The following is an 18,106-nucleotide window of genomic DNA, read 5'->3' on the forward strand; positions in this document are numbered from 1 at the left end:
TTACTAGATTACTACTAGATTTAACAGTACGGACTGCTCAGTCAGATTTGATCAAATGGAAATTTAAAGCTTACATGTAAGTCCTCGTGTTTATTAATGAGACATTGGGTCTGTACTTGGGACATACGTTGTTTTCATATTGTGAAACATGCTGCAAAACAAACTGAGGTAGAGTAGCTGTGCTATTTAAATGTTGCATGAAAATAATCTGCAGGTTAGTGCAGGATAAGCAGGTTAGTTTGCTGCACGGTGATGGATTTAAAGTGTGTGTGACTGGTGCACAGTGGTTGTGGTTTCATGGTCAGGGTAAAGTACATTAAGTATAGCAGGGATCAATTAGAAGTTAAGCTGAAGCTTAGATTCATTGACTGAATTCCATCTTCATACCAACTCTTTATACCATCTAGGGTGGGCAACTCCAGGCCTCGAGTGCCGGTGTCCTGCAGGTTTTGTCACGGTTTGGCATGGCAAACCGTGGGGGGGGTGGGGAAGGAGGACCCAGGCGCGGTGCTCAATGTACAAGCAGTGCGTTTATTTACAGTGATGGAACAAAACAACAATAAATCCCCGTGCTCTCCCTGACTCCAGTGTCATGTCTCTCCGTGACCAGTCCGTGTCTCAGTGCTCTCCGCTCCCATGTCTCAGCACTCCTCGTGCTGGCTGCCGTCTGGCGCTCCACACTTCTCCTGGGGACACAATAGACGCAGCCGTCAGGACACATATAACCGCGGGCATACACACACTAACTCAGCTCAACAGGCTGACTGACATGGAGTCTCACGGAATGATCCCACGTTGGTGGGAGCTCCAAGACTCTCTTAAGTAGCTCCCCCTGACGAGGCCTGATCAGCAGCAGGTGTGTGGCTTCGGGTGTGGCCAGACCGTCAGCAGGGCCACACCCATCATGCCTGAAGGCGCCCGCTGAAACACATATACACACACGCAAACAGGGAGAAAGACAGCAACACCAAATATACATACAATAATAATAATATAATTCATAACTGCTCAGGGATCCTGGGTCGCTCAGACCCAGGACCCTGACAGGTTTTAGATCTCACCCTGGGTCAACACACCTGAATCAGGTGATTCTTCTCTGGAGAACTTCAAGACATGTTGAGGAGATAATTTAACAATTTGAATCAGCCGTGTTGGATCAAGGACACATCTAAAACCTGCAGGACACCGGCACTCAAGGGAGGCCTGGAGTTGCCTCTCACTAGTCTAGAAAAAAGACAGCATAAACAGTGTACTGTCAGTGTAGTGGATCAAAATGTTGTTAAATTCAGTTGTGTCAGAAAAAGCAGTAAACCTCAGAGCAGCAGCTCAGCTGATCACAGCCTGAACACTAACAAAATCTACTGCACGGCTCAATAGAAATTATTTATGCACATACACACAGATTATGATTAAATATTTTGAATGGTGTATAAAGGTGCACTGTTACTATTGTGTGTGTCTATCTATCTATCTGGTGCTTGTGTCATTCAAATGTAAGAAAAATCTTGGCACCCTGGCTTTTACGAGTGATAGTTAAGGTCTTGGACAATAGTAATGGTTCTCTCTTGGTCAGAGTGACTGTAGGCAAATGATGACAGCAAAACAAGGGCCAAAAAAGTCTAATTAAATGCAATCCAAGAGGAGTCGAGTTGTAACTAATAGTTTCCTTCATATTACCTCCTGCAGCTTGTGTGTGTGTGCGTGTGTGTGTGTGTGCAAGAGAGAGAGACTGCTGCACTTGCGTTCGTTAAAAGGGGATTTTCCAGGTTGAAAACAAAGCAGCGCAGTGGCAGAGAAAACATCTGACGCACTAAGTGGGGTCCTGTGTGTGTGTGTGTGTGTGCGCGCGTGCGTGCTAAACGCTCCTGGGCGACTAAGGAAATAATGAAAGGCAGAGCGACTACATTCATATGCAGATTGTGAGGCAGCATGACAATGTGCTACTGACTTTCTTGGCCTAAAAGTAAATATATAAACTTTATCCCCTGAACATTCACTGCACACTAGAAAAATAAGAAGCAACTCTTGTTTTGTAAAACTCTTGATGAAATTTTGAGAAACCCTCAATTCAGAGCCCACAAACTCATCGCTAGAAGCACTTTAGAGGGGTTGTATGGTCGAGTGGTTTGCAATGATGCATGTGACACCAGCGGTGCCAAGTTTAAACCCCACATCAGTGAAATTGCTTTTCCACAACCGAAGGAGTTCCGAGAAGAAAGTTGTTTCTCAGACAACTGAACGCCTGAGAAACAACACTGACAAATTGTGAGCTCAAAATTATAAGGCTCGGGATGTTTCTGTGGAGTATTCAGGATCAACGTTTTAACAACCCAGCTAGAAAAGCTTTTATAAAGTAAGATCTGTCTTTAAAACTCAACCAGCCTGACCTGCATCCTAATCGTACTTTTACAGCAATGCAAGTCATGCACGCACTATAAAACCAGTGTTTTCTCTGTCAGTGTTTTTTCTAACACTCTTGAAAAATCATGGTTACAAAAGATCAGTGGTTAGATTAGTGCTTTGTTAAGACTAGGGAAAACAGTTTTCCCATAATAAAGTCCTTTTTTTGTTTTTTACTCCTCTAATATTTGCAGACAAAAACAGCAAAAGTGATGATGACTGTCGGTGATATTGATGATGAGCTCTACATACAGACGATCTTTCAAACTGAAAATAAAAATCAGCATCTATGGATATGTTTTTAAAAAAAAGACCGATATCTTTATAAATATGGTTAACCTGAAAATTTTGTATAAATCCGAATGACCAAGCATCAAACAATGAATGAACATTGTCAGTGATATAGTATTTATGTAATGGAAAAGCTAAAATTCTGAGATCCAGAGAAATCTTTATACTAGAAATGAGAGAAATTAACTTGCAGATCAAGCAAAGTTTGGCACCTTGGAAATCTAGCGATTAAAGCTCAATTTTTACAAGCTTGTTTATCAATGCTGTAATTCACGAAGCTTAATGTGGCAGACCCGTGAAGCACTAGTGGCCTATACCAACAGCAAATACACTAACTGGGTAGTTGACAGCTTTTTATATCCTGCTGCTGATGAGCCATACTTTGCTCATAACATGCCAGGGGTGTATCTCATACTTATCATCAGAGATGGGCAATAACGCGTTACTTGTAACGCGTTACTGTAATCCGATTACTTTTTTCTTTTCTTTTTTTTCTTTTTTACTTTGATTTTTATTAAGTTATGTTAACATTGTGGACATACAATAAAGAAAATAACAAACAAACATACATATAAACGAACATAGAGTCTGGAGTTTACATATCTTTTTCCATTTATCACGTTGCAGAAAAAAAAAGAAAACCTATTATGTTATTTCATTTGTGTCACTTCTGAATGTTTTCCACTTCCTCCATAGTCTGTCGTATTTACCTCCCATCAGTCTAATGTTGAGTGTTATTTTTTCCATCTCTGAGATATCCTCTACAATACTGATCCAATCCCGCTGGGTGGGAGGATCTGGGTGTAACCACTTCTTTGTAATTGCTTTTTTTGTTGCGGCCGGAATTATTTTGACTAAATACACGTCCTCTTTTTGTATGTGTTCTTTTATGTTTCCTAGATACATCACTTGGCAAGTATTTGGGAGTGTATAACTCAAAATATTATCCATATTCATTTTTAAGTCTTCCCAATACTTTTTAATTTTAATGCACTTCCAGAATACATGAGAATGATCCGCTTCTATTTCTCCACACAATCTCCAACAATTTTGTAAACTTGAGGTCAGTTTGCTTTTTATTTTGGGCGTAATGAAAAAACGTGTCAAAACGGCGAATTAGTTGTACTGTGTTGCAATTCACACATATTGAGCCATTCTTTCTCTGTTATTTTTATGGTCAGTTCAACTTCCCATTTCTTTTTAATATAGAGTGTTGAATCTTGTCTATTTTCTTCTAATGACCTATAGAAGGTGGAAATAGTTTTAAATTGTTTATGTTCATAGCAATCTTTTACTTTTTCGACAATCCCCAGTGGTTTCCTAAGCCAGTCAGATTTTATTTGTTTTGCGCAGTAGTCCCTAACTTGCAAATATCTAAAGAAATCTCTATTTTCCAATTTGTATTTGTTTTTTAGTTGTTGGAAACTCATTAGTCTTCCGTTTTTCATAAGGGTACAAACTGCTGTAATCCCTTTTAGTTCCCACTGTTTGAATGTTTGGTCCAATTGTCCTGGCTTGAAATTTTTATCATGTCTAAAGCATCTGAGTATAAATAATTGTTCTTTTAACTGACATTTTTCTATTACTGTGTGCCATATGTCTAATGTAAATTTCACAATTTGATTCATTCCACTTTTATTCTTTGTCATTAAATGTTTGTCAGAGATAAAAATTTGAATGTTGTTTCCCTCGATTTCTTTCTCAATTTCCTTCCATCTTGCCTCATGTTCTGGTCTACACCAACCAACAAGTGGTCTGAATTGGGCTGCATAGAAGTATTCCCTTAGGTTCGGCAAGGCCATCCCTCCCTTGCGCTTCGGGAGTTGCAGTGTTGTTAGTCTTATTCTGGGCTTCTTCCCACCCCAAATAAACCTTGATATCATCTTGTCCCATATTTTGAATTTTTTTTGAGATATAGGAAGTGGGAGTGACTGAAACATGTATAACAGTCTTGGGAGAACATTCATCTTTATTATTTGGATTCTTGAGTAAAAGTTTGTAGGTGTTGCCGACCACCGTTCTAGATCTTTTCTAATGTTGCCCTCCACCTGATTGTAGTTTATGTCCGCCATATCTGATAATGATTTTGTTAAGGTTACGCCCAAATATTTCATGTTGTTCGAGTGCCAATTTAATTTGTATTCGTCTCTGATCTTTTGGGAGGGTATATAATTGAATGATAGAATTTGTGTTTTGGATACATTAATTTTATAGCCTGATAAGTATTCAAAGGTATGGAATAGTTGCATCAAAATTGGGAAGCACTTGTCAGGGTTTCGTAGAAAAATAATAACGTCATCAGCAAACAATCCAATAAGGTGTTTTTGTCCAGCAAGGGATACCCCCTCCAACTTTGAATGTTGTCGCACTGCTTGTGCTAGTGGCTCAACGTATAAGGCAAAAAGAATTGGTGACAAGACACAGCCCTGTTTTGTACCTCTATATAGCCGAATTCTATCTGTCAGACTACCATTCACCTTGATTCTAGCTGTAGGTTGATTATAGATTGTCCTTATACATTGTATTGAGCTGTCCTTAAACCCAAATTTTTCCAATACTCCAAATAGGAAGAGCCAGCTTACGCTATCAAATGCCTTTTCTTGATCTAAGCTAATTAACACAGTACCGATATTAGTTTTTTCTGCATTGTCAATAATGTGAAGGACTCCTTATATTGTCCTGTGCCTGACGTCCCTTGATGAATCCAGTTTGATCCACTTCTATCAGATCTGGTACAAATTTTTGAAGTCTTTTGCTAATGATCGAAGCGTACAATTTATAGTCGTTATTTAGGAGGGAAATGGGTCTATAATTCTTGCAATATTCTTTGTTTTTTTCCTTCTTTGGGTAAAATTGTTATAATAGCTTCTCCCCATGATGGTGGAGCTATTCCTGATTCAGAGTCCAGTTGAAGCAATATAGAAGAAGTGGCTTGAGTTCTTCTTTGAAAACTTTGTAAAATTCAGCCTGAAAGCCATCGCTTCCTGGGGCTTTATTTGTTTTCTGTTCGGCAATAACTGTATCTAGTTCCTTATCCGTAATCTGTGAAATCAGTAACTTGTTTTGGGTATCTCCTATGGAGGGCAGATCCAGCGGGTCAAGAAAATTTTTAATTGTCTCAAGGTCTGCAGCTGCCGGTTTTGATAACCAAATCTTTTCAATTTTTCATGTTCCTGTTGGGGCAGGTGAGTCTCCTGCAAGAATATTACCTGTGCCTTTTCTTTTTTGAGTTTTGTTACCACTTTACTTCTTTTGATTGGGTTATTCAGACCATTCACATTCAGTGACACCAGTTTTATATTATTAAAAGGCATATAATCCACGCGATTGTAGATCGTAATTCTCCAGACAACAAAAAATTGTGGCCTTGACATTTGGCCAACCACCATATACCATTACAACAGTGCAAAATAAGTAAAAGAAAAAACAAACAAACCCTATAACACCCGACTTCCACGTTGGGGTGAACGCTTCCCACCCCGAATCCCCGTTGGCAGGCTGAGGAGAAAGTCTCTTCACAGAGGGCCCCTCCTTGGCGGTGATACATAATGTTTCACACATCCAAAAGTCCAACGATCTCTGGCAGCGATATTTAGAGTCACAGCGAAGTCTATTTTGTATTAAACTATTCAGTAAGGTGCTCTTTTTTGATCGTTGTTCTCACACTTAGGAATAGATTGTCACTCTCTGAAGAGGAAGGAAGAAAGAAAAAAAAAAGGGGGGGGGGAAAGGGGGAAACCCCGGGTAGAGAATAATTGAGGACTCACAGTTCTAAAGTTAAATAACCCCGTGGGAAAAATAATCGATACCTTGAGTGACATAGATGAGATCTTCATGTCTTGAGAGCAGCTTGTATTATCCTCTTACTGTGTCGATTCACTGCCACAGTATTGCTCGTGAAAGATGCTCCATCTCCGGTCCCAAATCCGTTGAATCTGCTCCTGGCAGCTGCACAGTGTATCCTCTCTTTCTCAGCTCAAGCGCAGCCTCCCTTGCGCTGCCGTAGGTTCGTACACCCGTATCCCAATGGATACGAATTTTATCAAGCGGTGTTTGGAATCTGACGCCTTTTTCTTTCAATGCCCTTTTGATGTTCCCATATTCCCGACGTTTCTGGGCCACCTCTGTGGCATAATCATGGTCAAATAATATATGCTGACCTTCATACTCCACTTTGCCAGCCCAGGCTCTTTTCAAGATGTCCTCCTTACATATATATTCCTGAAAATTTATTATTATTGACCTGGGCAGTGCGTTCTGACCCGGTTTTCCCGTCAAGGCTCTATGGGCTCGTTGTATCCGTAGTCTCATATCCTGTGGCAATGAAAGAGCTTTTTTCAATAAATCTTCCACGAACTGTGGCATCGATTCACCTTCTACTCCTTCCGGGACTCCGTAAAGTCGAATATTATTCCTCCTGGATCGTCCTTCCAAATCCGTCATCTTTCTTTGTATAGATTTGTAGTTTTCCATAACTTTGATTAAAGCATCTTTCATGGCTGCCTTTAATTTCTCCGCTTCCGCTATTCGTGTCTCTGCTTCTGTCAATTTACGCTCAAGTGTGTTGGCTTTTTCAGTATTTGCAGAGATGCCGATTACTTTTTTCAAGTAACGAGTAAAGTAAGGGATTACTATTGCAAAAACAGTAATTAGATTACCGTTGCTTTACCGTAGGAACGCTGCATTACTGCGTTACTAAAAACGTGATTTTTTTGCGAGAATGTCTCATGACAGTGATTTAAGCAAGTGCGATGTTTGTGACAACAGCTGTGTGCAGATCAACAGTGGATCATATATCAGTGCGGGAGAGAGTATGAGCATGCAGCGTTTAAAGCGTGGAAGTACTGACCTTATTTTGAGTTTGATTCCATAAAATGTGACAAAAACATTAACGTCCGTTGTGCGTGGGAAGAAAACTTCTTTTAACAGCGAAAAAAAAAAACCTAAACTTCCAAGCAAGCACCAAGTGCGCTACCACGTAATGGGAAAACTCAGAGAAACTCGCGGATTCTTCCACTGACCGCTGCGGCTCTCCTGCACCAGGGTAAACCCTACTCCTGCTTTACAGGTGAAAATAGAGCCAAAGGACCGCTAGTCTTTGATTTTATTTATTTTCTGCTGTGTTTTACTTCCATCTATTTGAAAGACTGAGTGTAAACACACACAAAAAAATAATAATTATGTGCTGGAATGTGCAGAAAATATAGGTTTAAATATTAAACAAATTTCAGAGAATGTTGCATATAATCAAATTTTTGCTTGATGCATAAAGTTAAAAATTCAAACTAATAAAACAAGTTTTAAAAAGGGACCTTTCCATTTGATTACATTTTGTATGATGGATTATGCAGAAAAAGTAGAATTGGGCTGAAAGATCTATCGCTTTATCACCTATTCAGGTTGTAAATCGTGTTTTTAAAAAGTAACTAAGTAATTAATTACTTTTGAAAATAAGTAATCAGTAAAGTAACGGGATTACTTTTTGGGGGAAGTAATCAGTAATTAGTTACTGATTACTTTTTTCAAGTAACTTGACCAACACTGCTTATCATAGTCAGATAAGCCATATAACCATATGTACATCATAATCTGTCATTAAAACTATCACGCAAAAGCATCCATAAACCCTATACTTGCATTAAAGCTCTATGACCCTATAAATCCCCAAATAGAACCTAAATCACCCAATTAACTCACCCCCCACCCACCAAATGTTATCCTTTACCTGTCCCAGAACCTTTAACTAGTGTTCAGACCCCCAAGGACACATTTGCCTGAACACAGGTGAGTGTTTATTATGTCATAAATTCACTAAAATCATCACTCATATTCAAAATATTTGCACAAATGCTTTTACCCACACTATTCCTAACCAAATGATAATCAATTGCATTTGTGGCTAACACTGTCTCTTTATCTCACAGCATCTGCCCAACATCCACGGAATAGCTCATTAAGTATTGAAGGGTTCTCATAACCATGTTTCTTAAAGTGCAAACATGCACATAAAAGCGTTCGTCGTTACCTAAAACAAAATGCAAATTCCTCCTAGCAAGTAATGAAACAGCTCTTTGTTACATCCTATTCAAGCTCCCCCTGTTTGAAAGTAAGTTTCCTCCTAAAGCAGACGTTTATGTGGAAACCGTCCTATTTCTAATTTCAGGAATGCTTCCATGGGTCAGTTGAGACAGTAGGAACAAACAACCAGTATAATCATCCAACTGGAGGAATTGTCGGAGATGTTATTTTGACTTTGAAACCAAACCTTTTAATGAAAAAAAATTGTAATAGGATATACTATTTTCTTGTTATAACATTGTGTTTTTCATCTCCTGTGCGTAAATATTTGATCCCGAACATGATTTGTTTTTATTATTAAGTGAACCCATCTGTATCTGAAGCAAAGCTGCAAATCAGGGAGCTTATTCCCACTGAGAGACATTCATGTGTGTAAAGCCAATGTCTCACACATCGAATTTGTGTGTTCATGCAGATGTGTGTGTGTGTGTGTGTGTCTGTGTCTGTGTCTGTGTGTATATATATTTCCTGATTGTGGGTGGGCCCATTAGCCCACAACCTCTCATAGCTTATGGGTCAGTGGTTTAGGAAAAAATGTTCCGAACCACAACCACACATCAACACTAACCACAACACACATAACCACACCGTCGTGCCAAACTATATACACACATGCGCACACACATGAAAAAACACCCTCGATAGTGTGACACACATCATAACAAACATTGCTCACATAAACCAAACACCCTGACACGGGGAGCATATGTGTGTTTGTGTGTGTGTGTGCGTCTGGCTTTACTGAAGTTTTATGATGAAACATGAAGACTGAACCTAATGCAAACCATATGACAGAACCAGTGTTTGATCTCCACATGCAGCTCTCTGAGACACAGAGGGGCATACGGTGTGTGTGTGGTCACATGTTCACTTTACACATGTGATGAGTTAATGGCCTCAAACACACACACACACACACACACACACACACACACACACACACACACACACACACACACACACACACACAGGCACAAAAAGAAAGAGTGTGTGCAATTGAGAGGGAGAGAGCAATGCAAGTGAAAACATTTGTTTTAGCAAAGTACTGTGCAACTACCAATCCAGTGACATTTGCCTTCAGCTGCACTGATCACACAGAAACAAGGACTGACTCAAAGGACTGCTCTGTGGCTGGTACACATTTTAGCCCTTTTTTAAAAACTGGGGGTTTTTTTGTAAACTGAACTCAATCTTACTCACACGAAATGTTTCATTATTTCACCGTGAAAGTTTTGCATTGTAGCCTTAGTTATAACACTCGCTTTTATTTTTGTTCATGTGAACTTTTTGTTGAGTTACAGTTAAAGTAGTTCCATGGATGGTATAAAAGATGGACGTAGCTACACCAACTAGTTTCTGAAGTCCCATTTTGAAGCCTCGAGATGAGCATTTGGGCCATCGCCATCTTTTTGCAAAAAACATGGATGTGACGACCCGGAAGCTACCTGTCCATCCATACTGTCTATGAGTAGTTTGTTACAAGCTACATTTTGAGGCGACTGTGCGCAAACGCCTTTCAGTTAAAAACTGCTGCTGTCACTGATTACGATGATTGTAACACTGTGCTCGAGGGAACATCAGAAGAGACGCATGACTGCCTTTGTGTATCCTGAAAAAGAAAGAAGAAGAAAAAAAAAGTGTATTTGAAGATGGTTTGACTGCGTAAATGTTTGTCTTGTGAATTGTTTAACCACCGTTGAACCCTGACTTCAGCCTTTTCTCTTTCTGTTTCTTTGTGAGTGCTGCTGGTCAAATGTCTCATCTCTTTGTTTAGCTTGTCTTTTCTTGACGTTGCTGCTTCAGGGATTACCATACCTGTGTGCGCTCGCTTACTTATTATTTGACTGTGCAAACCCATTTAAACAGCTGACTGATAAGATCTCTCACTCACACTTGCTCCTGTTTGCTATTTTCATAGCTGCTGAACTGCAGCCGTATACATAAAAAGGCTGAACGGTATTCTCGGAAAGCTTTGATCAGATTGGATCATGAACTCAAGTCATTCTGTCAGGGCTTTGTTAGCCTGCGGACAAAATCACAACACAAAAGCTAGCCTCTGTGGGCAACAGTCATTGTTCGGCTTCCTGTGTAACCACAATATCTGGATAAGTGGTAACTGATTCCATGCACCAGGCATTGTTTACAAATATGAACTTAAGAAGCTAATAAATAAAATAAAAATGCAAAATATTTGTCGCACCCTAGCTGCAGGTTGTAATTCAGCAAATTCAGTTCCTTTTTTGGTCTCCACATGGAGTGTTCACCTGCATACAGAAAAACCCACTTAACTTGGATTGGTCAATAGATTATGGACAGCACACTAATACAAACAGAACCGTTATCCATTCCCAACAGCAATTCATGTTCTTGTGTTGGTCTATCAATATTAGCCTGTGTCATGGTGCAGAGGGAGTTGAGACTCAGTGAAGTTTTCACTTTACCTGTCAGTCTATGTTTCTTTCCTCACCTAAAGCTTGGGTCAAAGGTTTCATGCTCACACTCATTATGGGCATGAATGTCATAGTAATTATGGGAACTGTTCTTCTTCCAAGGTGGAATTATTGTACAGCATTACTTTAAAAAATAAGACTTGGGTGCACAAGATTGGATTTATTTTGGATTATCTCTAATGCCCACAGGCTCAAATATATACAGCTTCACTAATATTTGGTGAAATGTCCCTTAACAAACTGCAACCATTTCAACCATTTAGCTGTTGATTTGAGGTGAAGTTGAAGAATTTGGAGGTAGTCCTCCTTCTTCATTATTCCATGTAACAGCATGATGCTATGGCCGCCATGCACCGTGACACTAGTGTTCCAGTTCAGTTCAGTTTCCAACCGGCCCTCTTCTGGCCTTCGCTGTGCGCTCATGCACCTTGCAGAACGGAGTTTAATGTGCAAGAAGTGGTCGATAAGGATGAAGAAACAAAAGCAAAAACAAACAAAAAACAAACAAAAGGTGGGGCTGAAAAGCTAAGAGAGAACTAGAAATAGATGCAGCAAATAGTGTCAGAATCACGGAAACATTAGCAGTTGCACGGTAAACAGTAGTGCCAGGAATAACTAATAAAGCCCTGGCAGTCACAAGAGGATGCTGTTGCTACCACTGGAGAAATGTAGGAGGAGGAGCAGTAATTGATGTGTAAGAAGATAGGGAAGAAATTCAAGTAAAATGTAAAAGTCAGTAAAATGGCAGGATCCATGATTTTGTCTATTATGAGCTTTGGTTTGTGAAGAGATCATAGATACAGGTGGCTGGAAGGAGTGTGGACTCATACTTCAGGACAGAGGTGGAGCTCGGACGAAGTTGGTTTTGTTTTCTGACTGTGATACCATCCAGACAAATCTCTGGAGAGGTACTGGAAGAAAATCCAACTGGGAGGCTACAAAGCAGACCAAGAGCTGAGTTATTGTAGACTTTCTAAGTGTTATTGATGAAATAATTTCAATTCTAACCTTACAAAGACTTATTTGTTTTAAGGCGCTCTTCGTTAGCTTTAACTTTACCTTTCAACACATATTGCAAAACACTTTTGTCTCGTTTATTTGCTCCTGTTCTTTCTGCACATGCTACATACACTATTTAGAAATCTAAATATCTAAAGCTACATAAGGCATTAAATGCTAATCTCTGTGCTTTAAATAAAATGACTATAGCAACAAAGTAAATTTAAATCTGTGAAACCGAATGTGGTTGCTGTAAAAGGGACTGGTTGAGGATGTTTTTCTACTGTATCACATCCAGTCAGGATGGGGATGGACACCTGATGGAGCTGTAGTGCAACTTAAATAGCACCAGTGAACATCTGAGGATAAGGATTTTGGTAGGAATTCCTTTGGGAGCTCTGTTATACACCCTTTCTCATTCTCTCTGTTCTTCGCCAAATCATTTCATCTTTCCAAACCACACCTTTCCTTCTTTTTTTTGTATTTTGCTTTTTTTATTTCTTTTTGTCCCTTTTCCATTTTGATTGAGTTCATTCAGTCTCAATAGAACTATTGCCTCCTTCCTTTTTACTTTTCTCTTCACCAGTCTACCTAGCATGTCATGATGGGGGGGGGTCTCCATTTCTTACCTGTGGTTCTCTTTGGCTGATCGGTGTTTTCTCTGGGGAAATCTTTCAGAAGAGCAGTACAACGCTGCAAACCCCCTGTGACTCTGTCTCAGTTTCCTATCATGGCAATACAAGGTTCACCATACAAAGAGAGTGCACACACACACACAAATACAGTAAACAAATATGCACTAATGCAGGCACAAACAACATTCACATTAGAGTGTGTTTGTGTAGTAGAGCGAAACAGAGTGAACACAGCTATTTGTATTTATTCCATGTTGACTCAGTTCAGCGCTGTAATGATGCTTGTCATGTTCCACAACAAAGAATGAGCCTACTCACATGTGTGCGGGCACACACACACACACACACACACACACACACACACACACACACACACAGGGCTTCTACAGGCTTCAGGCTTATAGTCACAACTGCATAGATAAATAAGTACAATATACTCCCAGACAATAAATAACTACAGGGGATTGGATAACTCCACCACCACAAGTGTTTGAAGCAGCAAACAAACACTCACATATGTATCTTTGTGCACAAGTAAAGCTCTCTCACACTGTTACAGTCCTGATTTTAATCCTGTGTTAACTTCAGTACCAAATGTGGGTTAATCTGCTCACGGGAACATGAAAAGTTATTCTGATTCTTAGTAGTAGCAGCATCAGTAGTGATGATAATAATACTAACAGTAAAAATAATAATGTATTGGTTGAATGCCGATTGGTTGATAAGTGGGCCAGAGATCACCAGGAATGGAAGAAGTGAGTAAAAAATATATAAGATTAATAAAAAATACAGCATTACATTCTGCAATAATGTCCTCTGTGATTTTTTTCAGTCTCTTACATCCTTGTGGACAAATTTTGGCCCACTTGTTTACATTCTTAAAGGTTTGTGGACATTTGCTCATGCACAGCTCTCTTCAGCTCCTGCCACATTTAACTGTAGAATACTTTGGTATAAAGAGTTCATCACCTCAGTGACTGCGAGGCACCCTGTGGCTGCAAAACAAGCCCAAATCATCACCCCTCCACCACCATGTTTGACAGTTGGTATGAAGTATCCATGCGGATATGCTCTTCTTTGGTTTTTACCATTACCTTTTCTGGACATCCAGTCTATCAGATAATGTTCGGGACAAGCTAGTATGTGTGAAAACAGCTTAGGAGAATCTAGAGTCCTAACAAGAAGTACTCTTATCTACATCTATTTGATAAATAGTAGATATCTTAAGATACTGGTCTGCTGTTTCTTTTTTTAGTGGTAATTACCACTAAAAAAAGAAACAGCAGTCCAGTTTGGGGGTTAAAGACTGCAGGAGGTTGGAGAGGTGTTGGTGTCACCGTTATCAGTTCACCAGCCAGCAGACTGAATTTAACATCCTGTGTGAAACTCCCTGTATGGCACTAATACCACAATCTGGTGAGCTGTGAAGGCCCACCAAAGGAAATCCTATGAGTTACTAAGACATGCAGCTACACCTTTGACGTAACAGCATTGGTTTGCATCCCTCGGCCTGATACACACAGTCGACTACGGCGGAATAATACAATTAGCTAATATGTTTCCCAGTATGATGTTGACTGGTTCATTGGGGCCAGAGGCATCGTTGGCAGACTTAGGCAAACAATATTCAGAAGCACATACAGCTAATCAATTTCGAGGAGGTTCAGTGTCCTTGAGGAACCCAGAGCAATCCAAGCATCACGGGTTGATGTGTTGCCTTGATAGCATTTATCCCTGTGTCCCAAGTGAGCTTCTTACCACCCACAAAGCGTACCAAACAGAAACAAACTCTCAATAGAGTCACAAAAACATTCAACACATTCAACAAACACTTTCTGAGCTCTTTTAGAGAAACTAAAATAAACTTTTCTGAAGTGCTTCTTTGTTTGCACCACTTGTTGCAGCACCAAGGAATTTTGGGGTAAATACCACAAATAAAAGAAAATTCATGATGAATTACTCATTTTTGTGTTTCCCTGTTTTTTCTATCCTCCACTGTGCCCTCATCTCTGTTCTCACATTTGCTTGTTAGTCATTTCTTTTTAGTTACTTTTCTGATGTGCTGTTTTCACTTTACTGTTCCGATTGTTGTGTCTCATTGTTAGATTGTATGCTCACCTTTCTGTGTCCATTGCGTTTTAGTGTCGAGCGTTCATCTTCTTAACCACTATCTAATTCAAGATCACAGTGCTGGAGAGCTGAACCCTATAGCTGCTCGAGAGGTCGCCAGTCTGTCTCAGGGTTTGTTCCCATTCCCTTCTTTTGGAGTTCTGCTGTTTCCTCATCTCCTCTTGTTGGAATATCCTTCTTAATTTTTGGAGCAGTCCATGATTTAGTCCATTATTTGTTTATCCCCTGCACTTTGGACTCCATGTTGTCCCCTATCTGGGTTGTTTTAATAACTTTGACTTTACTCATGGCAAAGACGTGCAGCAAACAAAACATTTAAATTCAAAGAAAAAGAAAAACACAATAAATACTTGAAAATAATCATACTGGTTGAATTTCTTTTAGAGCTGGTAAATCTTTTACAAACACCTTCTTTGGTTTTCTAACATAACATTTTATCAAGTCTTTAGATTTTTATCAAGAAGTGTTGTGTTTGATTTCTCTTAGACATTTTTGATTTCTATCAGAGGTGTGTTCTTTTGGCTGCAAACGAAGAAAAAAATATCTCGGAATCTGGTGGAATTTCTTTTGAAGTAATCTGCACTCATCTCTGACGTCCTTCCACAAAGGACCAAATTTTACTCAACATTATGCAGTCTGTCTGCTTCCCAGCCTGAGGAGGGTGGCTCCTACCATTTGCCCAACATATCCAACTTTTTGTTTCAGTTGAATTAGCTATTAGAGAAGAAAACCTTTAACAAACAGCATCCCAAAATGCTTTAAACACAGATGGAAGAGATTTTGGTTTCTAACAAGCGGTGCAAGAATGTGTGTGTATCCACAACCATGAGAGAGCAAGAGTGTGTGTGTGTGTGTGTGTGTGTGTGTGTGTGTGTGTGTGTGTGCGCGCGTGTGCGTGTGTGTGTGTGTGCGCGCGTGTGCGTGTCTAACCATGAGTAGATGAGGGGAGGCATGTGGTGGCCATTTAGAAGGATTAGAGCTGTCAGAGACATCAAGCACGACTAATTATTCTGTTAGCACACTACACTGCAGGGATACAGTGTGTGTGTGTGTGTGTGTGTGTGTGTGTGTGTGTGTGTGTGTGTGCGTGTGTGCGTGCGTGCATGCGTTAGGGAGCTGTAAGCAAGGAAAGATGGAGGGCGAGCAGCTAGTAGCTAGAACAGGGGAGATATATAAGAGATATGGATATGGAGGGCAGATGGAAATGGATAAGGCCAGACAAAGGAGAACAATAGTGGGAAAAATTGAGGAGCCGTGAGAGCTGCAGTTATTACCCAGAGAGAAAGCACTCTGTATGAAAGATGGATAGATGGGAACAGAGGGCGTCATTGAAAAGCCCAGTGGTGAAATGTGTGAAACGTAACAAAGACGGAGAAAGAAACAAGAGAATGAGGACGTGAGGAAGGAAAGAGATGTTAAAATCGGAAGGACGAAAGAAACAGAGAGAAGAGGGGTGACCTACCTCATGCCTTCACGGATGACTGCATTTGTATCCAAACATCCCAACATGCCCTGCTCTGCCACTCGGGGCAAAATCAGCCTCCAGCATCCAATCAGCCGTGGCCTTTTACCACCTCGCCGTGGGGCAGAATGTGCACGAGGGAGTAAGTCAGTCAGTGTATTTGTGTTTGCATGTGTGTGAGTCAAAACATGAGCGTGCGCACACACGCATCTGTTTGTATATGTGTGTGTGTGCGTGTAGTTATAGAGCTCCTCACTACGCTGCCTCTCTGATTTATCTTCAAACGGACAGCTCATTCGTCTCACACACACCTCCTCTCACATCCATCCCTTCATTCCTTCTCTCCCTCGTGTTCACCATCTTCCATCCATCTTCTAAATACCACCCAATCAATCCAACCTTTCCTCACTAAATTCATCTCTTCTTCCATTCACTTCTCCTCGTTCCATGTACCCATCCCTCAATCTGCATTTACTTCCCGCAGGGATACACAATTTCCACAATCGCACTGAGGTGGAAGGATTTCAGATTTAATACATCCCCCACTCGTGTGATGTGCTCAGGCTTCAGAGGAAGAGGTGAGGGGTTCGATGGAGGACAGGGAACGGGAAGCAGCAGAAGCAAAGTTGTAGGATGAATACATGAATGAAGGGAAACGTTACCCAGGGTCCTCTTACATTATTCAAACACAGCAGTCTGTCTTTATCCTTGACATTAAAAGTGAAATACACTGTTTAACATGCGGTGTCAATCAACAGCAATTTCAGCCAACGGCAGCTTAATTACAAATCTAGTTCACAGATGACAGAATCTCCTCGTGTCACGAGTCACTTCAGACAGCATAATTAGTGGCCACAAGCAGTAGTTTGAAACATGATTAGACACACAGCTGTCTGAAATCAAGAAGCATTGCAAATTTTTAGGCGTTATCTCAACAACCTTGAGAGACATCATTATCTGTACATCATGTCTCACAATTTTTCATCTTAAATCAAAAGGTCTTTTAGAAGTGATGCAGAAATGGAAAGACATAAGAACAAAAGCAGGAGACAGAAGACAGTGTGACAACAAGCAGCAACTTCTCAGGCTGAAAACTGAAGCCAGAGCAGAAGTGCCTGAAGCTGCAGTTCCTTCAGTTGGTCAGCAGAGGTGATTCTAAATTGCATGTGAGTGCGGGCGGTTTTCTGTCTCACTGTGTTAGGCTTGTGACACACTGGTGACCTGTCCACAGTGTACCTCGACTCTCCTTCTACATAACCACAGGATGTAACCTGTTCCCCTGGGACAGGGTGCAGACAAAAGCACGTCAGAATCAGAAGTGCATTTATTGCCATGTTTTCCACACAAATGAGGTGTTGGAGGGAAGGAAGATTCCAGCCAATCACCTTCTCAACCTGATGAGGGTGGTGTCATCTGCAAACTTCAGGAGTTTGATAGACTGGTGAATGGAGGTGCAGCAGGAGAACTGCTGCTAATGGACTGATGGTCAAAGTCAAGTGAACAAGCAGTGACGAGGTGAATGACCTCGTCCCTTTATTCTTTCCTCTCGGCAGAGAGATAATCACATCACCTGTCTTGCTTTTCTGTTTTATTTACAGCTTTGACCATGGGTGCACAGCGTAAAGCCCACACACCAAAGCCTAATTTAAAAATCTGTGTCG

General features: G+C 40.5%; 1 long non-coding RNA gene across 1 annotated transcript; it reads right to left on the reverse strand.

Moving 5' to 3' along the window:
* Positions 1 to 511: 511 nt before the first annotated feature.
* Positions 512 to 16,564, reverse strand: LOC145432432 (uncharacterized). Its single transcript, XR_013912727.1, has 3 exons — positions 16,446 to 16,564; positions 770 to 1,224; positions 512 to 686 (listed from the first exon to the last, which is right to left on the reverse strand). It is a non-coding gene; the product is annotated as an uncharacterized LOC145432432 (long non-coding RNA).
* Positions 16,565 to 18,106: the final 1,542 nt, after the last annotated feature.

Source organism: Astatotilapia calliptera, chromosome 12, assembly GCF_964374335.1.
Source record: "Astatotilapia calliptera chromosome 12, fAstCal68.1, whole genome shotgun sequence".
Taxonomy (NCBI): domain Eukaryota; kingdom Metazoa; phylum Chordata; class Actinopteri; order Cichliformes; family Cichlidae; genus Astatotilapia; species Astatotilapia calliptera.